The sequence below is a fragment of the Haliotis cracherodii genome, unplaced genomic scaffold (assembly GCF_022045235.1).
Source record: "Haliotis cracherodii isolate W230 unplaced genomic scaffold, xgHalCrac1.p SCAF_41, whole genome shotgun sequence".
Taxonomy (NCBI): domain Eukaryota; kingdom Metazoa; phylum Mollusca; class Gastropoda; order Lepetellida; family Haliotidae; genus Haliotis; species Haliotis cracherodii.
This window is the reverse complement of record NW_027266299.1, coordinates 1,249,055-1,264,306: the sequence shown is the minus strand read 5'-3', so window position 1 is coordinate 1,264,306 and position 15,252 is coordinate 1,249,055. Positions and strand designations below refer to the sequence as shown.

Genomic DNA, 15,252 nt, shown 5'->3' with positions numbered 1-15,252 from the left:
CTGACATTTATATTTTCAGTTGGTAAAGTTTCTTTTGGACGTCAGTTTATTTTGTTCTTGTTCTCAGTCCCATTGTCACTGACAATCTCTGGGGCAGTCGGGTAGCATAGTGGTTAAAGCGTTCGCGCGTCACGCCGAAGACCCGGGTTCGATTCCCGACATGGGTACAATGTGTGAAGCCCATTTCTGGTGTCCCCCGTCGTGATATAGCTGGAATATTGCTAAAAGCGGCGTAAAACCATACTCATTCACTCACTCACTGACAATCCCTAACGGTGAACCACAACGGGGGCAAATCTCGTCTAACAATAAGTGTGCTGTATTGGAAGCTGATTTGTCCGGGACATCCAGTGAAATGATCCACAAAACTAATCATATATCCGTTTCCTGACATTGACTGAGAATAGGGGCCTGTTAAATCTACGCAAATCTTTGCGAATGGAAAAGGAGTAATATTAGTTTCCTGAAGCTGGGGCTTTTTCTTCATCAGAGCACAGGTTGACAGGTGATACATTTGGAGACATACTCATAAAGTTCTTTATACATATTTGGCCAGCTATACTTGGTCTTGAGTGCATCAGATGTTTCGTCAATACCCATATGTCCATTGCCATCATGGTATAGAATACGCTTCTTTCTCAATGGTTGCCCAACGAGTTTGAGTGTCACTAAGCATATGTGAATGAAAATAGATTTCATCCTCACCTTCACATTCCTGAGTAAGGCAAGCACGTAAACAACTGTCACTAGCGTCAGTGGAATGGACATAGGACTTATTTGGGGTTTCATAAACTAATAGGGGCACTACCATAAGACTTTCTTTCAGAAATATAAATGTTTGGCATTCCTCCGTCCACCTAAACCTTGCTTGCTTTCTCGTCAACCTAATGATAGGCTCTGCAATAATTTTAGAAATTAGGTATAAACCTCCTGAAGTAACTAAACATTCCTTCTGAATTTTCTTACAGTGGTGGGAGCTGGCATGACTTTGATAGATTTTACTTTCTTTTCGTCAAGGTTTGACACCCTCTTGATTGATGACAAACCCCAGGTATTTTGTTTTCGTTTGCACAAAATCATATTTCGTCAGTTTCAGTTTCAGAGAGTGCTGAATAATACGATCCAGGACAATTTGGATATGTTTTATGTGTTCTTCGGAGTTTGGGAAGAAAATTAGTATTTCATCTAAATATGCTGAGGCAAACGTCTCTAGATCTTGTAATATCACGTTCAAAACGTGATCTAGATTACCAAATAGATATATGAGAAACTATATTTGTCCAAACACTGTAAACATACTTTGAGACATATTAAAAAGATGAAACTTGTCAAAACTGATCATCAAGGTTGAAATTAAAGTGTCAGTACCTTGTGTGTCCGCCATGTGCATTGATGACTCTCGTGCATCGTCGATACATGGAATGAATGAAGCGGTTGATGAAGGCCATAGGCACTTGAGCCCACACTACGAGGAACGCCTGACACAGTTCAGCTGCAGTTGTCGGCCTTGGTCGGACGTCATTCAGTCGTCTTTGAATCACGTCCCACAGGTGCTCAATGGGATTTAAATCGGGACTGAGGGCAGTCCACTGCATGGTTCTGATGTCATTCTGCTGGAGGTCGTCTCTTGTTGCTCTCGCAGTATGGGCACTGGCGTTATCATGCTGAAACTCATGGTTGAGGCGACGTGGCAAATGAGGTATAGCGTGTGTTCTCAAGACTTGATCAATGTACCGAACTGTTGTAGATATACTCATGAATATATATTGAAAGGCGAGGATCCTCCATTTTGTATCCCTTGTGATGAGAGAATCACGGTCAAGTATGTCCTGCTTGACTGTGTTGATTTTGCCATCACAAGGGATAACTATTTCAAAGTTTCATCCTTAAAGGATCTTTTTAATATCAGTGCTCGTTTAATTATTGACTTTTTAAAGGAAATTGTTACTTAAATTTTGATTGATATGTTTTGTATATAATATAATTTATATAATTGGTAAAATACATTTGATTACTAAGATTGTCCGTGGCTAAACCCTCGAAGGGGTTTGAAGTAGTGTAAAAATATTGTCCCCCTGAGAGGGTATGTAAGACCACGTCTTTCAAAGTGTATTTATTTGCTACCACGACTTTTAATCGTAGAATATGTGTTGTTTTAATGTTCGGCTAATTGTGTCAGCCATCGCCAAAAACTGAAGGGATGGTGTAAATCCTGCTGGGGTCCATGCAGGTAGCAAAAGTACTGTAAGTCCCCATGGTCCCCAGTTAGGTGATCTATCATCAGTTGCTGGCGATCTATAGCCTTTTTTTATATTGTGTCGTTAGGTATAGTGACATCTTTTTATGGTTGTATACTAGTTTTAAATAATATTCTGTGATCATCCAGGTATTTTACTGTCCTTTGTTGACAGGCCGCTATTGTTTAAATGTATATATTATGTATAACTTTTGGTAGTCACGATATGGCTGAAATACTGCCGATGTGACTATAAATTTTAACTCACTCACTCACTAACCGAACTGATGTGACACCATTGCCTCTCCCTGGACCGATGTTCTGGAAGATCACAGGGCTGACCCTCTGTGCAAGACCAATTCCACTCCACACCATGATGCTCTTACCACCCCACGAGCCATCTGCTGCTGTGATACAGTAACGGCTATCGTCTGATAAGAGGTCTCTTCTCCACTGCTTGTGGCGCCAATGATAGTGCTGTGTTGCCAACTGAACACGGTCCCGGCGATGACGTGGTATCAGGATGGGTCCTCGGTGGGGCCTGTGACAGTTGTCTGCTCGTCAATCGTCAACGCTAGGTGTCCACGCCAATGTGTCGCTGGAGTGTCCCATGGTCTGTTGAGCAATTTCCGCAGCATTAACAAAGCCATTTTGAAGATACTGTCACACAATCTGACGATCCTGACGTCGGGTGGTGACCCTTGGTCTTCCACTACGTGATCGGTCATCTATAGCGTTGGTGGTCTGGTACCATTGCTGGACTTGAAATGCATTGTCTACTTGCACAGCAAAAAAAGTGTAGGTTTCCGTCTTCCGGAAACCTTCCGGATACCTTCCCATTTTGGATCCGGCCCGGATACCTTCCGGAAACCTTCCGGAAACCTTCCAAAAAAAATGTCAAAATTTGGGGGGTGCATTTTGTTCACTTAAGTGTGAAACACATAAAAAAATTAACTTGAAAATACCAAGCAATTTGAAGGTTGTTGAAGGCATCTGGAAGGTTTCCGGAAGGTTTCCGGAAGGTATCCGGAAGGTATCCGGATGCAAATTTTCTTCATGACTTGCTTCTGGTAAATAATGTTAGCCTGTGCATTACAGGTACCTGTTGTAATATTCTGTGTTATTTTAATGGTAAATATCCTCCTAAAACATTTTTGGAGAAGAAAATTGTTCAATTTCATATTTTGTCCTTTTCGGATGTTAATGGTATTTAATGAACAAACATCAGTTCTTGTATAATGATATCCTTAAATTTCATGTCCAGACTTCCAGTTTGTACTGAGAAAAAGAAAAAGTTACAGGTACCTGTTGTAATATTCTGTGTTATTTTAATGGTAAATATCCTCCTCAAACTGAGATATGTGGGCATGCATTGTTCACAAGTTGTTTTGCGACATGGGTCCAATGTGTGAAGCTTATTGCTGGTGTCCGCCACCATGATATTGTTGCAATATTGCTAAAAGTGGCAAAACAGCATTCTCACTCACAAAAAAATGGAAAGTCATTGGCTATGTGCTTTGGCATTTGGCCCTGGTGAGATTAACAGATTAGTTTGGAACGGTATCAGTACTTGTTATATCGGGACAGTGTAGTTTCATGGGAATATAAAACAGAATACAATTGTCCCAAATTGGTGCATAAGACTAATGGCATCCATAGAAAACACCTAAATAAAGTACAGAAAAAATATCAATGTCATTTGTCTACTAAGGTGGAACTACAACTTTTGTTAAGTATTTATAGTAGGAAAACATTCAGGGCATTAGTACATTTCATATTTGTTCAGCACCTATGTTATGGCTGATCAGTATTATATATCTTTATGCTAATGAAGCAAAACAAATCATGTTTTTGGAAAAAAATCTTATTTATTGATTATATGGCATTTCATTGGTACATATCACAAATTGAAATTTGATCAAGCAAGAAGAGGAACTAGCATAAAGTAACCAGTGGTGTTTGCAAGGCCTTACAGAACAGACGCTTCAATGCCATTTTCTAAATAAACAAATTAGTCAAATCTCAGAAGAATTTTATTGAAGAAGAATATCTAAAGTCAATTATGTTTCTGCAGTAAACCACAAAAGTCATTCAGATTTGTATGGTCAGCATCGGTGTACACAACCTGGACATAGTCACAGTGCTTTGGCATAAAGTCATTCAGACTTCATTAGTGTCATAATAAAACCACCTACAGTCACACTGATGTGGCATTATTCATTCAGAATCATCACTTTCTGAGGTGAATCTGTTGGTTGTTATCAGGAGTACTGTTCATCTTCCGGCGAGTCCCTTGTCTGAATTGTGTGAGCAGGATCTTCTTAAATGTAGCTGGTGTGAGATTGTGAAATCCAGGTACCTGAAACATTTCATAACATCTTTAGAAACTTGTTAGTCAAAAGTTATGAAACACACACATATTTACAAATGTTTAAAGTTGTTTTCTCAAACAGTGAGGTATTGACAATTTATCTTGCAACTGATATTTAACCAATCTTTGAACATGTAAATAAGCCATTGCAAACAGTAAAGTGTTCAGAAAATAAAAAAATGTATCCGGTCTTCTAAAACAATACCACAAGGTTCACCTGAATTTTGGTTGAATGTTTGCATTACATCAAAATGTAAGGAAGGGTAAACAAGACTATGCAAAACTAAGTTACATAGGTTCTTACATACATAAATACATAAATGCAACTATTCATAATTATCAAAACACATGTCATGTAAGTGATCTCAAAATACAACATAATGAGCGAGTGAGTTGGTATAGTTTCATGCAGCTTGTTAGCAATATTCCAGCTATGGGCTTCACACATTGTACCCATGTGGTGAATTGAACCCGGGTTTCAGAGACTGTTTCACCCACTAGGCTACCCTTGCACACCAAATACAAAAGAAAGTATATTAGGAATTCAGACAATAGATATTCTCACCAAATTCATTAATTCATTAATGGAAGCTATATTGAAATTCAAATTTTGACAAATTAGGATGAGACTGTAGAAGCATTTATCTAAGTTATTATGGATATTAAATATCTACCGTTAATTGGTAGTCCATCATAGACAGTGATAAGAAATTCAACTGAAAAGTACAACCTGAACCATCAACTAAAAACTATGTATATTACATTAAAGGGGCCGGTCATGTATTACCGGTATGTTCTCATTCATTTTTGACACAACCCTCCCTGAAAGAAAATGCAAAGCACTTTATATTTTATTGTCCATTTTGTCAAAAGTCTCCCCTAGAAACTCTCACATTTTAGGGTGACCCTCCCTGTTTGTTCTGATCTGAATTCAAATATTCATGACTCATTATCATATTTTATCATTCATCCTATCTTGAAAATTAACTAAATAAAGATTAACTATAACATGCAAATCTGCCAAAATATTGGCCTGGCAAAGTTTAAATTAATCATAATTACTGTTATAAAGTTTTGGATCCATCGTCTGTTTCTAAATACAGTGAAACCCAACTTTGACTTGTGTGGCATTGTTGAATCATCTACCCAATGTTCTTTATGCATTGATATGCATCTGCACAGAGTGGTCAAAGTCTGTGTCTGACACATAGTGTGCTACAAGGGAGACATCAGTTTGTGTCTAGCCAAACTGTCTGATAATCTCAAGGGCTGCCTTGGTAGCATCAAGGGATGTAGCTAATCCTAAATAAACATAAAACAAGTGACATCATCTCTTCTACAGAACACATGATCAAAGCCTGCCCCACCTTTGATGTTTATTACCTTGCTACTCTAAAAACAGCTAATTAGCAAAATGAACTCAATGTCAACTCATTGTGGACTAGGGATTAACAGGGCAATTAGTGTCGGGTGGGTATTAGTACTTGCAATTGTCTGTTAATTACTTAATTGAGTTGTGATGGCTTAGTCAGCTGTGCCTTTACAATTGTTATTCAACTTATCGAGTCAGTTTACTATGTACCATGCTTCTTGGGACCAAGGAAATGTATCTTGCTGGATAACAGTTTTTTTCTAATTTATCAGAGATCAGAAATAATAATAATGACGTTTTTGATGTGCATTTCTTTGTTGTGTTCACTAGGATGATGGTGATGGTGTTTGAATTATTAGACACTATTTATTCCAAAAGAGGAATAGGGTTGGTGAAGAGGCAAAGCTTATTTGAACAACATATATATTGATATACAGAAACTGTACAACAAACAGATTAACTGTATCTACAGTTGAAACTATCATGATGCAAATTTTCACTGAATCAAAGTCATATCTTTTCAAGACTCAGATCAGGTTGTAGTGATTGAAGGTCACATTAAACTTGCTAATTTCAAATCATTCATCCCACACTTATGATTTGGTTTGTTGTTTTATGCCGCACTCAAGCAATATTCCGGCTATATGTAAATAATCGAGTCTGGACCAGACAGTCCAGTGATTGACATCATGAGCATCGACCCACACAATTGGGATCAATGACATGCATCAACCAAGTCACCGAGCCTGATCGCAACCTGATGGCGTTAGTCAACTCTTTAGACGAGCATTGTCGCCCGTTACGGAAAGTATTGGGTTACAAATATCCCTTGTAAAACCTTTCAACATGTTCAAATGACACATCGAAAGGCCATTGTGAAAAATTGCACCATGTTAGGATTCTTAAATACAGTTTCAGCTTGACATTGAGTACTTTAAACTTTAAAGTGAAAAATACATTCACAACAGTCGGTGAGTAAATTGGAGTAGGGGAATAATTTCGAAGGTAAACTTGTTTCAACGTTTAACAACTACATGCATTTGTGTTTGTATGAGACGATGTGTGTTTAATTCCATATATTTTACTTCAAAGCATGTTATCACAATAAATTGAGTCGGGTATCGGATTAGTTGGAGTAGAGGCTAATTTCTATTGTAAACCTGTTTTAACATTTCACAATTATTGGTCTTTGCAAGTTATCAATCCTAGTTTAATTTCATTTATTTTACCAAGGTAAAAAAAAAAATAAGGTGTCATTTTCGTCAAGTAATAATCGCCGTTTTCGCTTTCGGCGAGTATTTCGCCAGTCAGTGCTGTTTTGCTAAGGTGTCGTTTCAGCTATAACCCGCTTATTGCACATTATTAGTTTCAATTTATATTTATAATCATTTTAACCACTGTAATAAGTAAAAAAAATGAAATAAAAGTATATAGAAAATAAACAAGCACTTGTTATAAAATGTGCATCCGCAGGCAATATTTATAAGATAATCCTGCATGTAGCTGTGGCCATCACACTGAAGATGCACTTCACTTCTTTTTCATATGTCCAAATTACAATGATTTAAGACAGAATATGTACTATTATGTTAAGGGATATGATCTAAATTCAATTCTATTAGGTAATCCTGAAAGGACGTCAAAAATAAACTTAGAAATTCTTAAATCAGTAGAAGACTACATTCAGCTATCCAATAGGTTTTGTGATTGTACATAGCATCTTAAATTTATAATACTATTCCTTGCCGTATATTGCAGTACACTATTACTACTAAAAATGCGACCTGACAGCGCCGACAACGTAGTTTCTATAATTAGAACATGTATATAATTGTATTCCTTGACTGTACTTTTGTCATATCATATTGTATTCTAATTCTGGAGCGGTATTCAAATAAGTTTTTGCTTTTTTACCCATCCAGTTCACATATAAATGTTTAAAACAATATTTAGTAAACAAATAATTTAAACTCATGCCACAACATAGCGTGTGAAGACGATAGACCACTGAAAAGAGCATATATATGCACATCCAATGACCCCTGACATCACAAGGCATTGTTTTGCCAGGGTGTCAGGCAACAGAATACTACGAATTACATCACAGGGTACTGTGACCTGTTTGAAAAGTTAGGTACTGTATTCTAAAGGTAGGCCCAAAATTCTAGACAATCCAGTGATTGATATTGTGAACATCAATCCACACTGTTAGATGGTCACTGTCAGATGCCATGAACCAGGTCACTGAGCCTGATCACCCGCTCTATTAGGTTATCTCTTATGGGTGAGGCTAAAACGGCACCTCAGCAAAATGTCACTGATTTCTCCAACGAAAACAGCACCTTGATTTGGCAAAAAGGGCTACTAATTGTTGTCTGTTATCTGGAGAGACATGTTGATTCCTGGCCGAAATATATATAAATGAAATTTCTATAAAAATACTATTTATTTCCTACTTACTAAAATAAATATGACATATATAGTATACCTGTTGTCCAGTTTCTTGACATTTTCGCCAGACTCAGGTTCAGCTTGACATTGAGCTAATCTGAGTAAAGCTACTTAAAACTTCAAAGCATGTGATCTTTCAATGATAAGTTTAGTTGCACCTCCCAATCAGAATCATGAGTAAATTTGAGCAGAGGCTAATTTCTAATGTAAACTATTTTTAGGTGACTAACATTTAACAATTATTTGTGTTTGCAAGTTTAATTGCATTTATTTTACTTCAAAGAAATCAAAGCATATTATATTTTCACAATAAGTTTAGTTGCGTCTCCAAATCAGAGTCGGCAAGTAGATGCTAGTTTTTAATGTAAACCTTTTTGAAAATTTCTGAGTTATTTGTGTTTACAAGTGACCATGCAAGTTTAATTTCATGTATTCGGGCATATTCAGACCCAAGGTAAAAAGAATAACAAGGTGCTGTTTTCACCAGGCAATAGTAGGCGAGGTACTATTTCCCTTTATAGTATTACCCTCTCTTACAACTAGCATAGGTTGATGGGGACCAATTCCAACCCGGAATCCCCAAATGAGTGGGTATGGTTTTACGCTGTTTTTAGCAATACCACAGCAAGGGACACCTGACATAGACTTCACACACTGTACCCATGACAAGAATCGAACCTTGGTCTTCAGCACTTCAACCACTAGGCTACCCCACCGCCAAAATTCCCAACATGATAAAGTTGTCATCACGGTATTCTTCAACAAGTTCAAGTGAAAATATCCATACCTTTCAAATGTCTTATCTTCCACTTCACTATGTTCACTGTTGCAAAACTCCTGTCATTTAATTTGTTCTTGATTATTCACACCTGCAAAAGTAAGTTTAGTCGGTACGGTATGAACTAAAACAATGAGTCACTATAGAGTATCTAGGTAAAGGAATACAAGTAAGCAAACATATTTCTACATCATATACATTAGCAAGGATTAACATAAATTAGGTAGATTGCTTATCCTACAAAAATTAAATCACACATTTACTAACATATATAACACAGAATAAGTGGCTTACAGAAGATAAATAACTTTAATACGTGATCAATATGATTAACATATTCCTTACCTGAATCAGAGACCATATAACAGTCTATGTATTATGGTCTCTGTCTGAATATGTCACATCTTCAGCTCCCTGCAATCGAGGTTGTGAAACATTTCTGCTGTAGGAATATTACATCCGCTGGGATATCCCTTGTCACACTGCCTGGCATGGTAGGCAAACGCATATTCCATACACCACATAGGTATACTTCCTAATACACACTGTCGAAATCCCCGCGGCTCCCAATATGGCCTGTATGAACTGTAATCGGCCAACCTCGTCTCTTTCCGTAACAGCTGCAGAAATGACCGCTCGTCATTCGTGACCAACTCGTGTTATTCCGGGACAAGCAAGTCTACCCATAATTCCCTGTATGGCCGAGGGCGCCATTTTGGAACACAATTGTAAACAAACACTCAAACCTCGTGTACTCGATGTACACCGTGATGCTTGATTGCGATATGCTTACCTCGTGTATCGATACATTGTTCTCAATCACCCGTAACTCGGAAATCCCGGTCGAAATCCACCTGAGCCATCCACAACGAGGACGTCAAGTATTTCGAAAACTCGATTGACAGCCGAAGGAAGGAAGAGCAGCTTGCAGATGCCAGGTATGTAGCAGGGCTTCGAGACATAATGTTCCATGATTTCTATACAGAGATCTTATGGAATGGATTGATTTAGATATTTTCCTGTTCTCCATGTTACTACTGTAAACGTCAAGGGCCTTTTAGTTTTGTTGTTTTCGGAAACCCTTTGTTATTATTATGATCAAGTGTTTGTTGTGACATGGTATTTCTATTTGGGCTTGCATAAGAGCTACAGGTGCAGGACTTTTAAGGGTCGTGTCCTTATTCTCAACATAACGCTGGGATTTGATGATGAGGGTTAGTTACCAAGGGTATAAATCTGGCAAAGTGCATGTCAAACAAAACGTGGCATTCAATTCCAATCATGTGTTGCCACCTGAACCACCTGAAAGTGAGATATGGATTACAATGAATAATGACAGCTTATCAATCTTTAACAAATTCACACTGAAACATTGAAAGGATAAAGACAACTTAGTTGTTTTCTGTTTCAGCATGTTCAGGGTTTGTGGGCAGGTTCACAGACATCCTCAGGGAGGATACCAAGTATTGAGTGAGTATTTTTGTTTGTGATAAATACAAACTACATGTATTCATCATGGTATATTTCAATGTAATGTGAAACGTCACACTCACAATAGTCCAGCTCTGTGATGGCAGCCTGTAAATAATTGAACATGGACCAGGCAATCTAGTGATTGTTATTTTCAGCAAAGATCCATGCCCTCAGAGTATGATGACAACCTAGTCTGACCACTCAATTCATTAGTTGATTAGTGTTTGCAGCGGTAGAAACTAACACTTTCAGTCCACTAGTCCTAAAATGATAGCATATAGCAAAACCTTTAAAATGTCAAAATGACTAGTGCCAATTTCTAACCCTGGTGTTTGGATGTTGTGTTTGTGTGTGTATGTATGAGTGTATTTAGGTTGGTTTGTTGTTTAACGCCGCACTCAGCTGTATGACGGCGGTCTGTAAATAATCGAGTCTGGACCAGACAACCCAGTGATTCATATCATGAGCATCGAGCCACGGAATTTAGATCAATGACATGCATCAACCAAGTCAGAGTCTGACCACCCGATCCCGTTAGTCACCTTTTACGACAAGCACAATGGCCTTTTACGGCAAGCATGGGTTGCGGAAGACCTAGTCTACCCCTGAATCTTCACGGGTCGAGTGTATTTAACTTATATCATGAATCCTATACTTGTTTCTCTGTGCTTTTACAATGTAACCCAAATTTTCTCGGGAATAATAAAGTATTCTCTTATTTATATCATTTCTGAACAAAGTTTCATATCAAGGTTAGATCTCTGTCAAAACAGTGCCATGGAAAAGCCAAACAAATAGCCTAGAAATAAAAGTAAATACTGCATTGCATTAATCTGCATTTCAAGAAAATGTGGCAATAATTCATGGAATGATATTCACCTCGGTGAGGATCTCTCTGCATTGTCGAACAAGTTATTTCCTATGTAATGTATGTGTTGAATGACCCTGACTTTGTTGTCAAAATATTGTTTTAACATTTGTTAAATGTGGGGATAAATGTCATCTCTGAATGTTTGACATGAATTATTATGATTAGGGTAGTTCTAAGTCGGAATCACAACCGGGGTCTTTTCATTTGAATCAAATGTACAACATGTACAGTTTGGACATTTCTGTGATGTGAATGCTACTTATGTTTGTAGAATGTCCGGATGAATAAAAGAGACAGTCATCCGTGCAGCATCAATGCAAAGAAAGACCATAGAAGAGCAACAGTGAGTGGTAAATATTTTGAAATTATTCTGTTTGGTTCATATGGTTATTTTGCAAATATGTCTTCAGTTTGTTCCTTATCGCTGTAGGCACGGATGTCCTATTATCTAAGGCACTACAATTTTCTGTGCAGAGTTGCATCTCTTGGGCTTAGCAGAAACCTATAGTCATGGGTTCAAATCCTGGTTCTCCCCGATTATGTTGCTAGGTTTGTCAGCATTATACACATACTCGTGGGATTCATCAAAGACCTGCATCACTTAGGACTTTCTTCCCACATCAAACTAACATGCAGTGATATATCTGGAATACTGTTCAAAGCAGTGTTAAAGCCAAATCATTTATTTAACACTGCATCCAGCAATAGTTTGGCTATATGACAAGGATTGTGAATATATATTTTTCCATGTTGATGAGTTGAAACAATCACTAAATGACATCTCTTAAAAAGATTCCCAGCATTCCAAGCCTAATTAATAGATAAGGTTGTGATTGAGTAGGCTCATTGATCACATGTAATCATACCACAGTGATGTGGGATATTGTCCATAATAGTTATCATCGGTTTGTCTGGACCGAGTTCATAACATTAGTCACTGGTTTGTCTGGTTGAGATTTGAGATGTGATTATCTTAAATGTTTAGCATATAGACTCACATATGACAACTTAAGTGATTTTGCTGCCTTCTATCTGTAAGTACATGTGGCAACAATTCTTTTTGATTGCTAAAATCTTTTTACATAATGCTGCAGAAACTGAAGTCCTGCTTGAGATCCCTGGATGAGTACTCCAGGTTGACAGTCTGGAAGGACCAGACAAGGGAGTCCTAAACAGAGGCTGCACCCCTTCAGATATCAGAGGTGATTTGCAGACAGCGATGATGAGGGTCCTGTTATTTCAATGGAGGCCGACCGAGAAATAGTATGCCAAATGGTACTGGGACACACAAAGGCTGGTCTGGCTAATGTGAGAAGACCAACCAATGCCAAGCTGGAGTGGAATTCTTCCAGGACATTCAGGAAATTCTTGTAAACACTTGAAAGGAATGATAAATGGGACTTATTGTCTTTAAATGTGGACCCAAACACCAAATGGAAAGTTCACAATTCTACTAACACAATGCAGCAGAGATAGAGTCTAACTGGTATCCCCTCATCCTGGTTCCTGTTCATCCATGGCAATATAGAAAGAAAAGGAGGATTGAGGGAAAGTAAGTCATCTGAACTGGTGAACATAATCCGTAGGTACTGTCAAGCGAACAGTTATCACACTCTGTTATGAGTATTGAAGAATAGGATGAAATTGCATACTGCATCAGGAACCATCATGTGAACACTGTTCAATGTGCGATATACTATAGGCATATGAATAAAAGAAATTGATAATTTGATTGTTGCTTATGTTTCATTTGCCAGCTGTGTAAATGGGGATGTTTCATGATTTTGCCTCAGTTTAATAGCCACACTTATCTTATGAAACCATGCATTGCTTGGGCATCTCAAGATAAATAACACATGTTTCCTTTGCTCTGAAAATGTCTGATGACACATTGATCTGTTATGTCAAAGGTTAAAGTCACAACCAGACAAAAAGTTTGTTTGTGGTCTAACTCTTCCTTTGGGCAGGGGTCGAAGTTGGAAAAAGGTCGTGTGTGATCTATATATACTACATTTTCCCTTAAATTGCCTTTTCTAACTTTTAGTAACTCTTATACATATACTGGTTACATTACCTCCATATTTTGGTCAATGATATGTTGAATTCTACCAAAGGACTGCATATTTGGTTTATGTGCTGGATAGCTCTTTGAAATGTTTTTGAAATATTTATCACTGATATTGAAGGTCAAATTCACACTCAGAAGTGATAACTCATGAGGGTTTGAAGTGTAAGATCAAGGAAACAGTGAAGGGGTCATTCATTAAGTATTTCTGCAATTATAACTAAAATGCCTATTTCTGGAGATATTTGTGAAGTATTAAGCACATCGTTGTTTTATTATTTGAATACACATATATGTGCAGTGGTTACAACTCCAGTGTCAAATTAACTGTCAATCCCTTTTAATAAAATAATTCACAGTAACTGAGGAAGAGCTTACTGTAGTACCATAAAACTAGGGTGAGGCAAATGTCAATGAAGTTAGTATTTTGGATATAACAAGTACATGTACCGTTACAAATAGTCTTATTATCATCTCACTAGGACCAAAGGCCCAAGTGAGCACATTGTCAATGACTTTTTCTTTTTCTCAGTACAAACTGGAAGTCTGGACATGAAATTTAAGGATATCATTATACAAGAACTGATGTTTGTTCATTAAATACCATTAACATCCGAAAAGGACAAAATATGAAATTGAACAATTTTCTTCTCCAAAAATGTTTTAGGAGGATATTTACCATTAAAATAACACAGAATATTACAACAGGTACCTGTAATGCACAGGCTAACATTATTTACCAGAAGCAAGTCATGAAGAAAATTTGCATCCGGATACCTTCCGGATACCTTCTGGAAACCTTCCGGAAACCTTCCAGATGCCTTCAACAACCTTCAAATTGCTTGGTATTTTCAAGTTAATTGTTTTATGTGTTTCACACTTAAGTGAACAAAATGCACCCCCCAAATTTTGACATTTTTTTGGGAAGGTTTCCGGAAGGTTTCCGGAAGGTATCCGGGCCGGATCCAAAATGGGAAGGTATCCGGAAGGTTTCCGGAAGACGGAAACCTACACTTTTTTTGCTGTGTTGCCGGGCGGTTTGTCAATCTTGCAATGGCTTGTCAATCTTGGCATGTGGTAGCAAGTCAATAAAGAATGAATGTTATCGAATCTAGGTGGATTCTTATTGGGCAAGAAATGGAGGAACGCATGTTCATTTCAATTTGCACGGAACTCACGTGCATTTGGTTACCATGGCGGTTGACGTGATGCGTTTTGGCGATCGGTTTTACTGTCATCTGCTTGGGTTTTTTTATCATCAAATTTCATTATTTCCGGACAAGGTAATGTTAAATTTTAGAAACTTTGACAAAAATTACCCAGATATTTAAATGACAACTTTTCATGCAATGTTACTTGAGGTGACGTTTCTTTTGCGGTTCAGTATATTTTACCGAGCAAACATGGTCCTTGTACATAACGTAGTCCGTGTCGAAACTACTTGACTATGTTAAGTGTAACTTGCTGCTGCTTGATAAACAAGGTAATTAACCTCATTGTCCAGGTATCAGGCGAGGGATGGCTTCTGGTGTCCCGGGATGTAGTTCCTTATCCGTATCACCCGACAGCACACAACATGACACAGTATTTTTCTTAATATATGTCGGCCATTCCCTCCTGTAAATGCAACACTGA

At 37.7% G+C, this 15,252-nt stretch overlaps 2 long non-coding RNA genes across 3 annotated transcripts; one reads left to right on the top strand and one right to left on the bottom strand.

Moving 5' to 3' along the window:
• Positions 1 to 4,177: 4,177 nt before the first annotated feature.
• Positions 4,178 to 10,091, bottom strand: LOC139441575 (uncharacterized). The gene is made up of 3 exons (XR_011651628.1): positions 9,554 to 10,091; positions 9,218 to 9,299; positions 4,178 to 4,595 (listed from the first exon to the last, which is right to left on the bottom strand). It is a non-coding gene; the product is annotated as an uncharacterized lncRNA (long non-coding RNA).
• Positions 9,906 to 13,305, top strand: LOC139441574 (uncharacterized). 2 transcript variants are annotated; one of them, XR_011651627.1, is made up of 4 exons: positions 9,906 to 10,146; positions 10,620 to 10,678; positions 11,824 to 11,902; positions 12,647 to 13,305. It is a non-coding gene; the product is annotated as an uncharacterized lncRNA (long non-coding RNA). The 2 variants fall into 2 exon arrangements; XR_011651626.1 differs by having other exon boundaries at positions 11,824 to 11,895; positions 12,647 to 13,303.
• Positions 13,306 to 15,252: the final 1,947 nt, after the last annotated feature.